Here is a 15,847-nt window from a genome sequence, read left to right on the forward strand (position 1 = left end):
GTAGGCCAGAGCCCTAGGGTGGAGAGGGCCAGCACCCAGTGAGGGGGTGGGAGAGCAAGGGAAGACAAGTTTATGCCCCGGACATCCCTCCTCTCCAAAATAAGCAAGACCCATGGAGGTGGGGAGAGGGGCGCCTCCTGCCCTTTGCACAGTGAACCCCACATTCCTTAGGACCAGTTAGCCCCTTAGCCTGGACACATCAGTCTGGGCAGCACCGCTAACACAAATTGTCAGAGAGAAAATGCGGTTTGCCATCAGTCACACAGGAACAGCAACTCTTGACCAGCTTTCCACCAGCCCCCACTGTGACGCCCTTGGAGGCCCTGCCCCCGACTCCCACCCCCAGCCACTTCCAGCAACTCTAGGGGACTGCTGGGCCAGGTGTCACCCACCCCTGGTGAGGAAGGTGTCAGGACATCACCCCTCACCACCCCAACCTTCCAAAGAGAGGTCAGTGCAGTGTTGGGCCGCCTGACTTCCTTCCCTGGATCTATATTTACATACTGCCTATCCCCAGCTGACCCCTCCCAGGCTGGCCAGGGCAGCCGCCAAACGGCCAGAGAGCTACTGTGGCCCCAGGGTAGTAGTCTCAGCCACTCACCTCCCACACACGGCAGCGTCATGTCCCACAGAGTTGTCCCAGTCCCCAGGGCTTGACAGAGGGACACCCTAAGTCAGCAGGGAAGGCATTAAGGAAATGTGAAGACCACAAAAAATCCATCGGGATCCAGCTTCCTGCCTGGCCCGAGACCTTACTCTCCCGACATTTCCTGCCCCCTCTCCTCGCAGATGCCCTGCCCCCCACGTCCACATTTCCTCTCAGGAAAACTACCTCACCGTGAATTAACTGCCATGAGGAACACCCTTTCGTGTGAACACAGAGTAACCTAAGCCTAACCCACTCCTGGCAAGGAAATAACTCAACAGAATTGAAAATCTCTGTACCTGAAACTATTCTTTGCGGGACTGTCTATGAAAGCAAAAAGCTAGAAAGAGTCCAAATACTCAGCAATAGGAGAGCTGTTAGTAAATTACAGTGAATTACCCGACATCAATATAATGGACCATTAGGCAGGCCCTAAAAATAACGATGATGATGAAGTGATTGGATCAGCTTGGTGCAATCACGTGATCCTGGGCATCTGAGGCCGAGATATTTGAAATTCCAGCTAAGAACCACATTCCTGAGCTCAGTTTTCTGCATCTGCACAATGGAGGTCAGGACACGGTACTTACCTCACAATGTTACTGAGAGGATGAGTTGAGATCACACACCAGTGGGTCCTAGCCCAGTGCTGGCACTGAGTAAGCAAAAGTGCATTCCTAGGATTTCCCTCGTGGCGCAGTGGTTAAGAATCCGCCTGGCAATGCAGGGGACACAGGTTTGAGCCCTGGTCCGGGAAGATCCCACATGCCGCAGAGCAACTAAGCCCGTGCACCACAACTACTGAGCCTGCGTGTCACAACTACTGAAGCCTGCACGCCTAGAGCCCGTGCTCCGCAACAAGAGAAGCCACCGCAATGAGAAGCCTGGGCATCACAGTGAAGAGTAGCCCCCGCTTGCCGCAACTAGAAAGACTTTGCGCAGCAACGGGACCCAACACAGCCCCCCCAAAAATTTAAAAATAAATAAATAAATTAATTAAAAAAGAAAAAGTGCATTCCTATTCCTAGGGGAAGCATGCAGTGATGTGACTGTCATGGTGACAGCCTTGTGGAAAAGTACGGTGGGCACAGGAATGAAGGTTAGAGGCTTAGATGGAAAAAATTAAAATGCAACGGTGGTAGAGGTATAGGGGATATCAATTTCTTTCCTCCTTCTTTTGGACTTTAGGTGCAAAGGGTTACGTTAATCATCCTCCCAGAGTGGATTTTCGTTGACCGTTCTTATTTCCTTCCTTCTGTCCTTCCTTCCCCTTTGTCCTCATTTTCTATTCCCTATTTTCTTTCCCCTCCATAGGCGGTCACTCTCACATGTTTAATGTGTATCTTTTTGTGTGAACATAGTCTTGAAAATATGTGTCATTGATATTGTTTTAAGTTTTATTATGAATTTTAATACATACACAAAAGTAGAGACAATAGTACGACAAACCACCATATACTCATCTCCCAGACACAGAACTTATCAAGATTTTGCCTTAAAATCTTGCTTAAATCTTTGCCTAAAATACACTTTCTCTTTTTTCCCTCTGCTGAACTAAATACTTGAAAGTAAATTTCATACGTCATGCCATCTCACCCTTATACCTTTCAGCTATGCGTCCCCCCCAGCACTGATCATTTTTGAACCCAACTGCAGTGCCATTGTCACACCCAACAAAATTAGCAAAAAATTAGCATTCAATCCATAACTAAATTTCTCAGAATGTCTCTTTTTGGTTGGTTTCAGGGGGTATGTGTGTGTTGGGCTGTACCCCACAGGCCTACAAGCCCTGTGCTTGCCCAGCTTCGAGACCGAAGAAAGAGCCCAGAGTCAGCAACAGACACATCGATGGTTTAATGGATGGGGGAGCTTACATGTGTGAAGCAAGGCCCTGGAGCGACACCTCACCATGTACGGCAGACAGGACGTGGTGGCAGTCTTCGCTCCCTAAGGGAACGGGAGACTGCCACATATAGGGGGAACTGACATCAGGTTGGCTCATTAGTTACCAGGGGAAGAAGCAGAGAGGCATGCCCCTCACCACCCCTTTGATAAGCTATCACTAGCTGGGCCTGGGGCAAGTACATAGGAAGGTCAGTCATGTGCGTAGGGTATAGGTGAAGCACGCACTGGTCTGGCAGGGGATGTACACAGAGCAAGAGAACAGCCATCTTGAATGGCCTGACCATACAGTGTGTGTGTATTTCTATAAATTACCAGCACTGTGTTCTAGGCCTTGCCCTGTTCGTCCTCTTTGCACCCAGCACTGTGGCCTTAAGATCCAGCCAGGTTGCCCTGAGTTGGATCCAGCCAGGAACAGAGTTGCTTTAATTGCTGTGGGGCGCTCCATGGGGGCATTCCCCACCTTTGACCTCTTCACTCTCCCAGGGAGGGACATCTGACTGCACCCAACTCCCCTCCAGTAAGCAATGCTGCAATGCACATCCTCAGCCTTGTCCTCTTACGGATCTAGTGAGAATCTCTCTGAGTTATAAATGTTGAAGCCAGGAGTGGACTTGCTAGGTCATAGGGTATAAATACACCTGCCTTCATTTGACTAAGTACAGCCATATTTTTCTCCGCAATGTCTGCACCAGGCCACACTCCCACACACAGAGCAGGAGGTTCCTATATTCCCATATGATTGATATTATCCAGCTGTCTGATTTTTCCTACCCCGACTGAGGTATTATCTCACTGTTTTTTGGGGTTTTTTTTTTTTTGCGGTACGCGGGCCTCTCACTGTTGTGGCCTCTCCCATTGCGGAGCACAGGCTCCGGACGCGCAGGCTCAGCGACCATGGCTCACAGGCCTAGCCGCTCCGCGGCATGTAGGATCTTCCTGGACCGGGGCACGAACCTGTGTCCACTGCATCGGCAGGCAGACTCTCAATCACTGAGCCACCAGGGAAGCCCCCTCACTGTTGTTTTATTTGCATTTGTCTGATCACCAAAGAGTTTGAGCATCTTTGCACTTGGTGATTAGTCTTTAACGTTTCCTCTTATATAAAGTCTTTTTACATCATTGGATCATATTTCTATTGATGCCTTTTTGGAGGTTGATTTGCAAGAGATCTGGAAGGATCTATGTTGGTTTTGGACGTTGCAAAAATATTCTCCCATTTTGTCATCTCTCTCTTAACTTTGTCCACCTCATTGAACAGAAATCTTTAACCTTGATGTAATTAAATATACACAAGAGGAAGAGTTTGGGTTTGATTCAACAGGCACCAGCAAGTCACTGCAGGTTCTAGAACTGGGGATGACATGATGAAAGTGATTCACCTGGGAGCTATATACAGGAGAGGTTGGCTGCAAAGAGGCAAATTGGGAATCCTTCCATGTAAGTGAGTCAATAGCAGAGGCAGGTGGACATAGCCCCAATTCTCATAGGACTTCCAGTCTGCGTGGGAGCCAGGCGTTCAACAAGAATGATGCGTAATTCTGCAGGGAGTGCTGGGGGCAGAGGCCGGCTGAGGTTTGGCAAGGATTCCTGGAGACATTTACTCTGATTCCTGAGGGAAAAGTAAGAGCTGGCCCAGTGATGAGAAAGGGGGGATATCTTGAGAGAATAAGAGTCTGGAAAATGGAAAACATTGAGAAATAATCTGAAGATGAAGTGGGTGAAATTTGCTCAGCAAAGCCAAGTCACATGGTGGAAAGCCTGCTGGGTTGGCAGGCCACATGGTGACCTCAAAAAATTGTTTCTTTCCCAGGCACCTGGGCCCAAAGCCAGATGACAGGAAGTGAGGAAGGAAGGGCTGGTAAGCAAGCAGAAGCAGGAGGTAGAAGCCATGGTCTGGGAGCTTGGCAGGAATGGGACAGAGAGCACCCAGCTGACTTTTTTCCAAGATAGCCCAGGCTAGGAGGACACATTTGCAGCCATGCAATCATCTTTCTCTTTCCCTTAAAACATGTCTGTATATTTTCAAATTTCAAAAATAATACATGTATACTATAAAACACTTAAAATTACAGAACTATTTAACATAGAGAATAAAAGCCTCCAATACCCCACCTCCACCCCAGTAACCATTGTTAATAATTTAGAGTGTTTTCCTCCAGATATATTTATATGTGAACACTCATTTCCACATATATAGTTTTTTAATGGAGCATATATAATTTTTTAACAGAGCTTCAGATACATGAAGCAAAACCTGATGGGACTGAAAGGAGAAACAGATAAATCCACAGTTACAGTAGGAAACTACAACTACCCTCTCGATAATCCATAGAACAGGTAGAGAGGAAATTATTAAGGATACAGAACCCCTGAAGAGCACCATCAACTTGCTTGACCTAGGTTACAGTTGTAGAACATTCCAAGCAACAATAGCAAAATACACATTCCCTTCAACTGCACATGGATCACTCACCAAAACAGACCATATTCTAGGCCACAAAAAAACCTTAACAAATGTAAAAGAACTGAAATCATACAGAGTATAATTTATGTCCGTAACAGAATTAAATGACCCGTATATCAAAGATATACAGTGTACAGTATAATGATTTGACTTACATGCATCATGAAATGATTACCACAATAAATTTAGTGAGCATCCATCATCTTGTATAGATATAAAGTAAAAGGGACTTCCCTGGTGGCACAGTGGTTAAGAATCCACCTGCCAATGCAAAGGACATGGGTTCGAGCCCTGGTCCAGGAAGATCCCACATGCCGTGGAGCAACTAAGCCCATGCGCCACAACTACCGAGCCTGCGCTCTAGAGCCCTTGAGCCACAACTACTGAGCTCGCGTGCCACAACTACTGAAGCCTGCACGCCTAGAGCCTGTGCTCCGCAACAAGAGAAGCCTGCACACCGCAACAAAGAGTAGTCCCCACTCACCACAACTAGAAAAAGCCCTTGCACAGCAACGAAGACCCAATGCAGCCAAAAATAAACAAATAAATAAATAAATAAATTTATAATAAAAAAAAGAAATCATACAATGTCTTCCCTCAGAACACAATGGAATTAAAGTAAAAGTCAACAACAGAAAGATAGCTTGAAAATCCCAAAATACTTGGAGATAAAGCAGCACACTTCTAAATAACACATGGGTCAAGGAAGAAATTTCAAGAGAAATTTAAAAATATTTTGAAATAAACGAAAACAAAAATACTAATCAAAATTTGTAAGATGTAGCAAAAACATTGCTTGCAGGGAAATTTATATCACCACGTGCATATAGTATCAGAAAGAAGAAAGAACCAAAATCAATAATCTAAACTTCCACTTTAGGAAACAAGAACAAAAAGAGCAAATTAAATGCAAATTAAACAGAAGAAAAGAAATCATAAAAATCAGAGCTGAAATCAATGAAGTTGAAAACAGGAAATCAACAGAGAAAATCAACAAAACCAAAAGCAGGTTCTTAGAAAAGATCAACAAAATTGATAAGCTTCTAGCCAGGGTAATTAAGAAAAAGAGAGAAGACACAAATTGCTAATATCAGAAATGAAAGAGGGGACATCACTATAGCTCTCATATACATTAAAAGGATAATACAGAAATATTATAAACAGCTCTATGCCTACAAATTTGATAACCTAGATGAAATGGACCAATTCCTTAAAAAATACAATCTGCCAAAATCCACACAAGAAGAAATCTGAATGGGTCTTTATCTATTAAAGAAATTGAATTAATAATTAGTAACCTCCTAAAACAAGAAGCACCAGGCCCAGATGGGTCACTGGTGATTTCTATCAAACATTTAAGAAAGGGGTTCCCTGGTGGCGCAGTGGTTGAGAGTCTGCTTGCCAATGCAGGGGACACGGGTTCGTGCCCCGGTCCGGGAAGATCCCACATGCCGCGGAGCGGCTGGGCCCGTGAGCCATGGCCGCTGAGCCTGCGCGTCCGGAGCCTGTGCTCCGCAACAGGAGAGGCCACAACAGTGAGAGGCCCACGTAACGCAAAAACAAAACAAAACTTAAGAAATAAATTATAACAATTCTCTACAGTCTCTTCCAGAAGATAGAAGCAGTCAACTCTTTGTATCCTCAGGTTCCACATCTGCAGATTCAACTAACTGTGGATTCAAAATATTCCAAAAAAATTTTTTCCAGAAAGCTCCCAAAACCAAAACTTGCATTTGCTGTGTGCTGACAAGTATCTATGTAGCATTTACATTGTATTTTCAACTATTTACATAGCAGCTACATTGTATTAGGTATTATAAATAATCTAGAGGTGATTTAAAGTATATGGGAGGATGTTCATAGGATATATGCAAGTGCTAAGCCATTTTATATAAGGGACTTGAGTATCTGTGGATTTTGGTATCTGCAGGGGTCTTGGAACCAAGCCCTTGTGGTTACCAAGGGATAACTGTACTTCCTAACTAATTCTACGAGGCCAGCATTACCCTAATACCAAAACCAAAGACATTACAAGAAAAAAAAAAACACTACAGATCAATATCTCTCATGAATATAGATGCAAAAATTCTCAACAGAATATTAGCTAATCAAATTCAACAATGTATAAAAAGCACTATACACCACAACCAAGGAGGATTTATTCCAGATATGCAAAGCTGGTTCAATAGTTGAAAATCAATTAATGTAATCCATCACATCAACTGGCTAAAGAAGAAAACTCACACGATTATATCAATCGAGGCAGAAAAAGCATTTGACAAAATTCAATACCCATTCATCATAAAAACTCTCAGCATGCTAGGAATAGAGTATGCGCCTCAGTTTGATAAAGAAGATCAACAAACAAGGTACAGCGAACATACTTAATGGTGCGTATCTTAACGCTTTCCCACTAAGATCAGGAACACGGTAGGTATGTTCTCTCTGACCACTGCTTTTCAACCTCGTACTGGAAATCCTAGCTAATGCAATAAGGAGAAAAGAAAGGAAAAGGAAAGGAAAGTTTAGGAAGAAAGAAGCACAGATTAGGAGGAAAGAAATAAGGCTGTCTTTTTTTGCAGATGACGCGATCATCTATGTAGAAAATCTGAAAGAATCAACCAAAAAACACTCCTGGAATTAATAAATGATTATAGCAAGGTTACAGGACACAAGGTTAATGTACAAAAGTCAATTGCTTTCCTATAAATCAGCAATGAACAAGAGGAATTTGAAATTAAAAAACTGTTATTTACATTAGCACTCAAAAAAAAAAAGAAAAGAAATACTTAAGTATAAATCTAACAAAATATGTGTAAGAACTATATGGGGAATATTACAAAACTCTGATGAAAAATATCAAAGAAGAACTAAATAAATGGAGAAATGTCCATGTTCATGAATAGGAAAACTTAATATTTTCAAGCCATTAGCTCTGGACTTCCCTGGTGGCGCAGTGGTTAAGAATCCACCTGCCAATGCAGGGGACACGGGTTCGATCCCTGGGCCAGGAAGATCCCACATGCCAAGGAGCAACTGAGCCTGCATGCCACACCTACCAAAGCCCGCACGCCTAGAGCCCGTGCTCCGCAACAAGAGAAGCCACCGCAATGAGAAGCCCGCGCACCGCTCGCCGCAACTAGAGAAAGCCCACGTGTAGCAATGGAGACCCAATGCAGCCAAAAAAAAAAAGACATCAGTTCTTGTCATTTTGATCTACAGATTCAAAGCAATCCCAATCAAAATTCCATCAAGTTATTTTGTGGACATCAACAAACTGATTCTAAAGTTTACGTGGAGAGGCAAAAGACCCAGAATAGGCAATGCAATATTGAAGGAGAAGAACAAAGTTCAAGGAATGACACTACTCAACTTCAAGATGTGTATAAAGCTACAGTAATCAAGACAGTGTGGTATGGGTGAAAGAATAGACAAGTAGATCAATGAAATATAATAGAGAGCCCAGAAATAGATCCACATACATATAATCAACTGATCTTTGACAAAGGAGCAAAGGCAATACAATGTGGCAAAGATAGGCTTTTCAACAAATGGTGCTGGGGAATTCCCTAGTGGTCCAGTGGTTAAGACTGGGCACCTTCTCTGCCATGGGCCCAGGTTCAATGCCTGGTCGGGGGAACTAAGGTCCCACAAGCTGCGTGGCACAGCCAAAAAAAAAAAAAGTTGCTGGAACAACTGGACATCCACATGCAAAAAATTTAAAAATCAATCTAGATATAGATCTTATATCCTTCACAAAAAATTAACCCCAAATGGATCATATACCTAAATCTAAATCACAAAACTATAAAACTCCCAGAAGATAACACAGGAAAAAACCTAGGTGACCTTGGGTATGGTGGTGGCTTTTTAGATACAACACCAAAGGCATGAAAGACATCACTGATAAACTGGAATTTATTAAAATAAAAAACTTCTGAGAAAGACAAAGTCAAGAGGATGAGAAGACAAGCCACAAACTGGGAGAAAATATTTGCAAAAGACACCTCTGATAAAGGACTGTTAGCCAAAATATACAAAGAACTCTTAAAACCCAACAATAAGAAAACAAACAAAGTCAGGACTTCCCTGGCAGTTCAATCCCTGGTTGGGGAACTAAGGTCCCACATGCTGCATGGCAAGCCAAAAAAAAAAGAAAACCACCTGATTGAAAAACTGGGCAAAAGATCTGAACAGACATCTCACCAAAAAAGATATATGGATGGCAACTAAGCATATGAGAAGATATCCAACATCACATGCCATTAAGGAATTGCAAATTAAAACAACGAGATATCACTACACACTTATTAGAATGACCAAAATCCAAAAACACTGACAACACTACTTGGCAGTATCAAATAATGTCCAATATATTTATAGCCTATGATATAGGAATCCACTCCTAGAAATACACCCAGGAGGAATGAATGCATATATCCACCAAAATATAGGCACAAGAAGGTTTGAAGCTGTTTTATTCATAGTAGTCAAAAACTGGAAACAACCCATATGCCCATTAGAAGTAGAAAGAATAAATTGTGGTATATTTATACAGTGGAATACTACATAGCAATGAAAAGGCATGAACCAGTATTACGTGCAACATCATAAAAATTAATCTTAGACATAATGTTGAGTGAAAGAGGTTAGATGTAAAAGAATACATACTAAATGATTCCATGCATATGAACTCCAAAAACAGGCAAAACTTATGGCAATAGCTCAGAATACTGGTGACATTTGGAGGGGAATATTGACTTTGAGTGAGCTTGCTCAATGCTAGAAATATTCAATATCTTGATCAGGGTGGTAGTTGCATTATACATGTATGTATATGTATGCATGAATATATATACATACATATATGTAACATGTAAACTATGTATACATAGGTAAAAATGCATCAAGCTGTACTCTTAAGATGTGTACACTTCATTATCTGTAAGTTACACCTCAATAAAAAAGAAAAAAATAAATGAGGGACAGTAGCTCCCCCCAAAAAAGAAGCAGGTTTATGTCACTATCTTAAATTTAAAAAAAAAATGCATTTCCAAATACGCAATATAATACATAACTTTGAAAACAATATATTCATCTGTACACTATCTAAAATTACTCCATGTACACTAGGAATTTAAGTGCCACACTTTGGTTAATGCATTCCAGGCACAGTAGGGGTTTTATATGAGCTAGTGCTGGGATACTGGCAACCCAAGGAAAGGCTGGGGCCAAGTGGAGAATGAGTAACTAGGATTATGCCTTGTCACCAGCCTGGCTGGGGTTGTGGAATGCTGAGGCTCTGCTTCAAGGCTCAGGGCAGAAAACTGGGAGGGAGGGGGAAGTGAATTGGGAGAGGTGGCATATAAAAAAGACCAAGGGTAGGTTCCCTCATGCTCTGGCCCATAGCCCAAGTCCTAGACTCCTGACCTCACCAGAGACACAATAGATGTAAAACAAGCCAATTGGTTTCCAAGTGGGAAAAGTGCCAGCTATGGTTTTTGCTGCCCAAGAAATGAAAAATCAATAATTATCATTCTTGGGCTTCCCTGGTGGTGCAGTGGTTAAGAATTCGCCTGCCAATGCAGGGGACACGGGTTCGTGCCCCGGTCTGGGAAGATCCCACATGGCGCGGAGCAACTAAGCCCATGGGCCACAACTACAGAGACTGCGCTCTAGAGCCCGCACGCCACAACTAATGAAGCCCGCACGCCACAACTAATGAAGCCCGCGCGCCTAGAGCCTGTGCTCTGCACGCAACAAGAGAAGCCACTGCAATGAGAAGCCCACGCAACCCAATGAAGAGTAGCCCCCACTCATCGCAACTAGAGAAAGCCCCGCGCACAGCAACCAACGCCCAATGCAGCCAAAATAAATTAATTAATTAAAAATAATAATTATTATTATCATTCTTATGATTCACGTTCATCCTGTTTTATTCCAAAGCCCTTTACCGAAAGGCCCCTTGGCCCAGCCAAGAAGTTCAGGGCCAGGAGCCAGGACACCTGGACTCCAGATCTGTGTGTGGAAGACTTGGAACTTTCTTGGGGTCTAAGTCTCATTGTAAACATCGCAAGTGACCTTGTGGAGTATTTTACAGTTTTACATATATCATCTCACTCGACCCTCCAGCCCCTGGCGAGGAAAGCAGAGAACATAGGATTGCTATTTTAATTTTATAGACAAGGAAACTGGGATCAGATGAGGTTAAGAGATTCAATCAAACTCACACTGTTAAGAAGGTTGGGAAGCCGCTCGGAAGCTGGGACTTCTGACTCCAAACCCTTTGCTGTTTCCCAGTCAAAACAAGAAAGTCAGTCCCTGCAGGCTCGAAGTGCAGTGTGAGATGTCGTGGTCCTACACAAAATGCACTCTGTAGGTTCCAAGGGCAGAGCTGGGTTTGTGGGGCTAAAACTTGTACAATTGGAGGGGAGGGGGAGACTCAAAAATAATACCAAATGATGAATCAAAATTAAGGACAGGGCCTTGAACAGGCCCTGCGATGAGGAGCCCTGAAGCGTAAGCTTCAATAGCGTCAAGGTAAATCGGCCCCTCCTACAAGCCCTACCCACTGAAAAATCCAGACACACCAGACCTTGACAGGATTTTCCTCCTTGTTTGTGAAACGTGGCAGATGTGGGCTATGGAAGTCCTGGGAAAGGAATCTCATTTCTCCCAGGAGACAAGAGGAATTACAGCAGCAGCGAGGCTGTTGTGTGAGGATGGAGAAGGCTGTGTGCCAGGGGAGAGTCCAAAGGGGCCGGTGATCCAGCTGGTCGAGACGTGGGCCGTAGCAGTATTGGTGTGGTAGACTGGCATTCCGGGACCCGGGAGCAATGGCTCTGCCCCCGGAGCGATGGCCCAAGCCGTAGGCTCGCCGATTGGAAGCAGGCGTTCTTCAGACTGTCTTCTGGCTTCCTGCGTCCAGATGAACCTTTCTCGGAGGAGGAGAGGCAGAGACAGACAACCACAGCCGACGGCAATGGGAGGGTAGATGGTGGTCCCGCCCAGGCCTTTCGATCCCCGCCCAGGCCCTAAAATCCCTGGCCCTCAGGACGGTGGAGAGCGGAAACCTACGAGGAGGCTGCCCCGCTGCGGCTCGGGCGGCGAGGCCGGGGTGCAAGGCTCCCCTCGCGGCTCCCCGCCGCCGCCGCCGCCGTGCGGGGGGCGGGGGGTAAGGTTGGGGGGGCAGTGCCCGCGGCCTGTTTTCCCAGGGCTGGCCGAGCCTTTTTGACAAGCTGATTGCGTGGCGGGGATTGGCTAGTCCGGGCGTGACGCCGGTTAACAACAAAGGTGGAGTTGGAAGAAATTAGATTAAAGGCGAGGGGGCAAAAAAAAAAAAAAAAAAAAAATTAAACGGGGAGCAGGCAGGGGACAGGAGGCAGAGACCGAAGGGGAGATACTCGAAGCGCGGTCTCGCGGCTCCGACTTTGCCCCGGAATCCTCTTCGCCTAAACCAACCAGGATTTTTGCTCTCAACCCGGGCTCCGGCCCAGCTACCGAAGCTGGGGTGGGAGGGATGGTTTTGCTTCTTGAGGAATGCCCCCCAACTCTCACCCTGACACCCCCTTGCTACGGCCCAGGGGGAGAATTATTTGCTCGGACTCCTTGGACCCTAAACCCGAAGGAGGTGAGGGGCATTGAGAATAGCGTGAGGCTCGCTCTAAAACCCGGAAGGCCCTCGCGGGGCTCCGATATCGGACGAGGCGGGGTACTCCCCCGGTTTTCCAATGTGTTACAAACCTAAGAGCTTCTTGCTTGCTTTTTTTTCTTCTTTTTGGTAACACCCCCCCCTTTCTATCCCCCCCCACTTGGCTCCAGGGTTGCAAAAGCAAAGAGCAATAAAAAAAAAAAAAAAGCGCGCACACACTCAGACACACACCAGTGGCGACAGGGGAGAGTTGGAAAGACGCAGGAGAGAAGCAGGAGGCAGGAGGCAGCGGGGAGGGAGCAATGGGACCGGGAAGCCGCAGGTTCCCTCGCAAATCCCCCTCCGTCCCCACGTCGTCTCGCCGGCCGCGGCAGGGGAGCGAGGAGCCGGGGCGAGCAGATGGAGGAGTGGAGCTCGCTCTAGGCATCGGGCTTGGCCGGAGAATGGAGGAGCCGCCAAGCGATCGGCTGATTGGAAGAGAAACGCAGAGCGATGGAGGCGGGGGTAGGAGGACGATTTCTCTGCGGGGACTGGCGGCGGCGTATACGCCCGGGTCGGGCGCTGCAGAGCTTGGCTAGCTTTCAACCCGCGCTTGCCGGCTCCAGCCCCGCGCGCCCCCCACCCCCAGCCCTCCCCGGCGGCTCCGCAGGTGAGTGCGAGCTGGGGGCAAAAAGATCCGAAAGTCTCAACACGCCCGCCCTACCGAAGGAAAAAAAAAAAAAGCATTTTTCCTTTTCTTTTTTTTTATTTTCGTGCAGCCCCCAGCGCGGTGGGAGGGAAGGGGTGAGGCTAAGCCGCCCGGAGGAGGCGGAGGGGCCAGGCGAGGCCCGGGTGGCCCGGGAGGCGGCGGCGGCGCCGAGGCGGCTCTGACGGGCGAGCGCTCGGAGCGGCGCTGCGCTGCGCCGAGGCGGGCGGGCGGGCGGGCGGAGCGGGGCGGGCGGAGCGCGGCGCGTGGGGCTCGCCATTAGCCGTCGCTCCGCTTCGCCATCTCGGGCTTTGTCTGGCGACTTGCCTGCCCCGGCGTCGGCTGCGGCGGAGCTGCGGCTCGGCTCTTCGGCCCGCCGCACCCCTAAGGTGCCCCTGGCCCGCGCTCCCATTCACCACCGCTCGGTAAGTGAGCCCCGGCGCCGCCGATTTCGGGGGAGAGGGGTTGCTGAGAGTGGCGGCGGCGCCGATCTCCATGCGCCCGGTCAGGCCTGGGGAGCCATGCCGGGCTGGATTGAACCAGCTCCCAGAGAGGCTCCTCCGCCGGAGCCCGTCGCCCCCTCGCCCTTTCGGGGTTTAAAGAGCAAAGGAGACTTTTTTTTTTTAATTAGCAAGGAGGATATTTTGTAGGGATAATTTTTTTTGAAAGTTTCGTGTGTGTGCTGCTCGGCAGCTAGACGACCGCGAGGCAGGCGCCGAAGCCTGGCGCCGCAATCGGCGTGCGTGCGCCCCGAGCCGGTGGCTACGCTCCGGGGATAAGGGTGGGCGCGGACCGCCCTCGCTCAGCGAGGCGGGCGAAGAGAGCGTATGAGGGCTGGAGTGGAAGCCCGAATCTGAGCTGGGAAGACTGGGGAGAGAGCTCCGGAGCAGGGCTGCAGCCGACCCCTGAGCCTCCACGGCCGCCTGGGGGCCCTCCGGGCACCCTCTCTGCGGCCGCACCTCGCGCCCTCCCTCCCGCGCCGGCCGAGCCTGCTAGTTCCCCCGCGGGTCTGGCGAGGTCGCTCTTGGCGCCCGCCCGCCCGCCCGCCCGCCCGCCCGCCTCGGCTCCGAGCCCTGCCGCCATCCGGCGGCTGCGTGTCTCCCTGCCCCGGCCCCCCCCCGCTCCCCGGCGGCAGCCACCGCCGCCGCCGCCACCACTACTACTACCACCACCACCACCACCACCACCGCCGCCGCCGCCACCACCACCACCACCCCCTCCCCTCCTTCCTTCCCTCCGCCTCGGCCGCCCGGGTCCCCCCAGCTCCCGCCCCTCCTCCCAGCTGCCCCCCGCGAGCCCGCCCGGGCAGGCTGTGGGAGGGAGCGGAGCCGGCGAGGCGGGCGGGCTGGCGCTCGCTCCCCGGGGGTCGGTGTGCGCTCTACGGGGAAGGACGCGCTCGCTGCCCCGCTTCTCCCGCCCCCCCTCCCGCTCCTCCTCCTTTCTCCCTCCTCCTCCCCGCTCCGGCGGCGGAGGTTGCGGCGGCGGCGGGGGGTGTGCGAGCTGAGGCCGGGGCCGGCGGGCGGGCGGCGGGCGGGCTGCCTGCAGGCTGAGGGCGCTGTGCTTTGTGCTTTTCGCCGCGAGGAGCAGCAGGCAGCAGCCACAGCCGCCGCCGCCACAGCAGCAGCAGCAGCCGCCGCCCCAGCGCCGCCGCCGCCCCAGCGCCCGGAGGAGGAGCCGCTGCCGCCGCGGGAGGGAGCTGCGGCTGTGCCCGGCCGAGCGGGGGAGGGCGCCGCCGCTCAGAGCCGGGGAGGGAGCCGCCGGAGCGGGAAGCCCGGAGGCCGCGCTGCGCCGGGTAACCGAGGCAGCTGAGGACGCGCGCCGGGGTCGGGGCCGGGGCCGGGGCCGGGCGGCGGGGAGCGAGCCGTGGGTGCGGTGGACACCCGGAGGAGACCCGGGGCGATCTCCGGGCAGGGGACTGGGCGAGAGAGGACCAGGGCACTGGAGAGGACGCCGAGAACCGGGGGAGGGGAGGGCAGGAAGCGAGGCCCGAGCCGAGCCCCGGCCGCAGGCGGAGGAGCCCGCGCTTCTCCGAGCCGGCAGGCGCAGTTCTCTCCGGCCGCCGGAGGGGGCGGCGGGGCCGGTGAGCGCTGCTCCCCCGCCTCCCGGCCGCCGTCCTCCCGCCCTCTCCTTGGCTCGGCTCCCCGGAGGCCGGGGCGGGGGCGCCGGCGGGGCTGGGCCGCAGGCTCGGGGGAGGAGGCGGCGGTTCCCGCCGTGGTCGCGCCTCTGCGCCGGGCTCCTCCGTGAGCGTCGGGGTGGCTGGGCGGTGGCGGCGCCTCTGGCCGGGGTGGGTGGCTCGGGGGCGGGGGGCAGGCCAGGCCGCTTCTCTCCGGCTGCTCGCCCGCCCAGGCGGGCGGGGACGGCGTCGGGAGCCCGAGGGGGAGGGCGGCGGGAATCCAGATCCGGTCCCCGGGGGCGATGCGGCCGCTGCGCTCCGGGGCCGGCGGCGGCTGCGCTGCGTCCGGGTCCCCGCCGGGTTGCGGAGGCGGGGGGAACCGG

This window comes from Phocoena phocoena, chromosome 19, assembly GCF_963924675.1.
Source record: "Phocoena phocoena chromosome 19, mPhoPho1.1, whole genome shotgun sequence".
Lineage (NCBI taxonomy): Eukaryota > Metazoa > Chordata > Mammalia > Artiodactyla > Phocoenidae > Phocoena > Phocoena phocoena.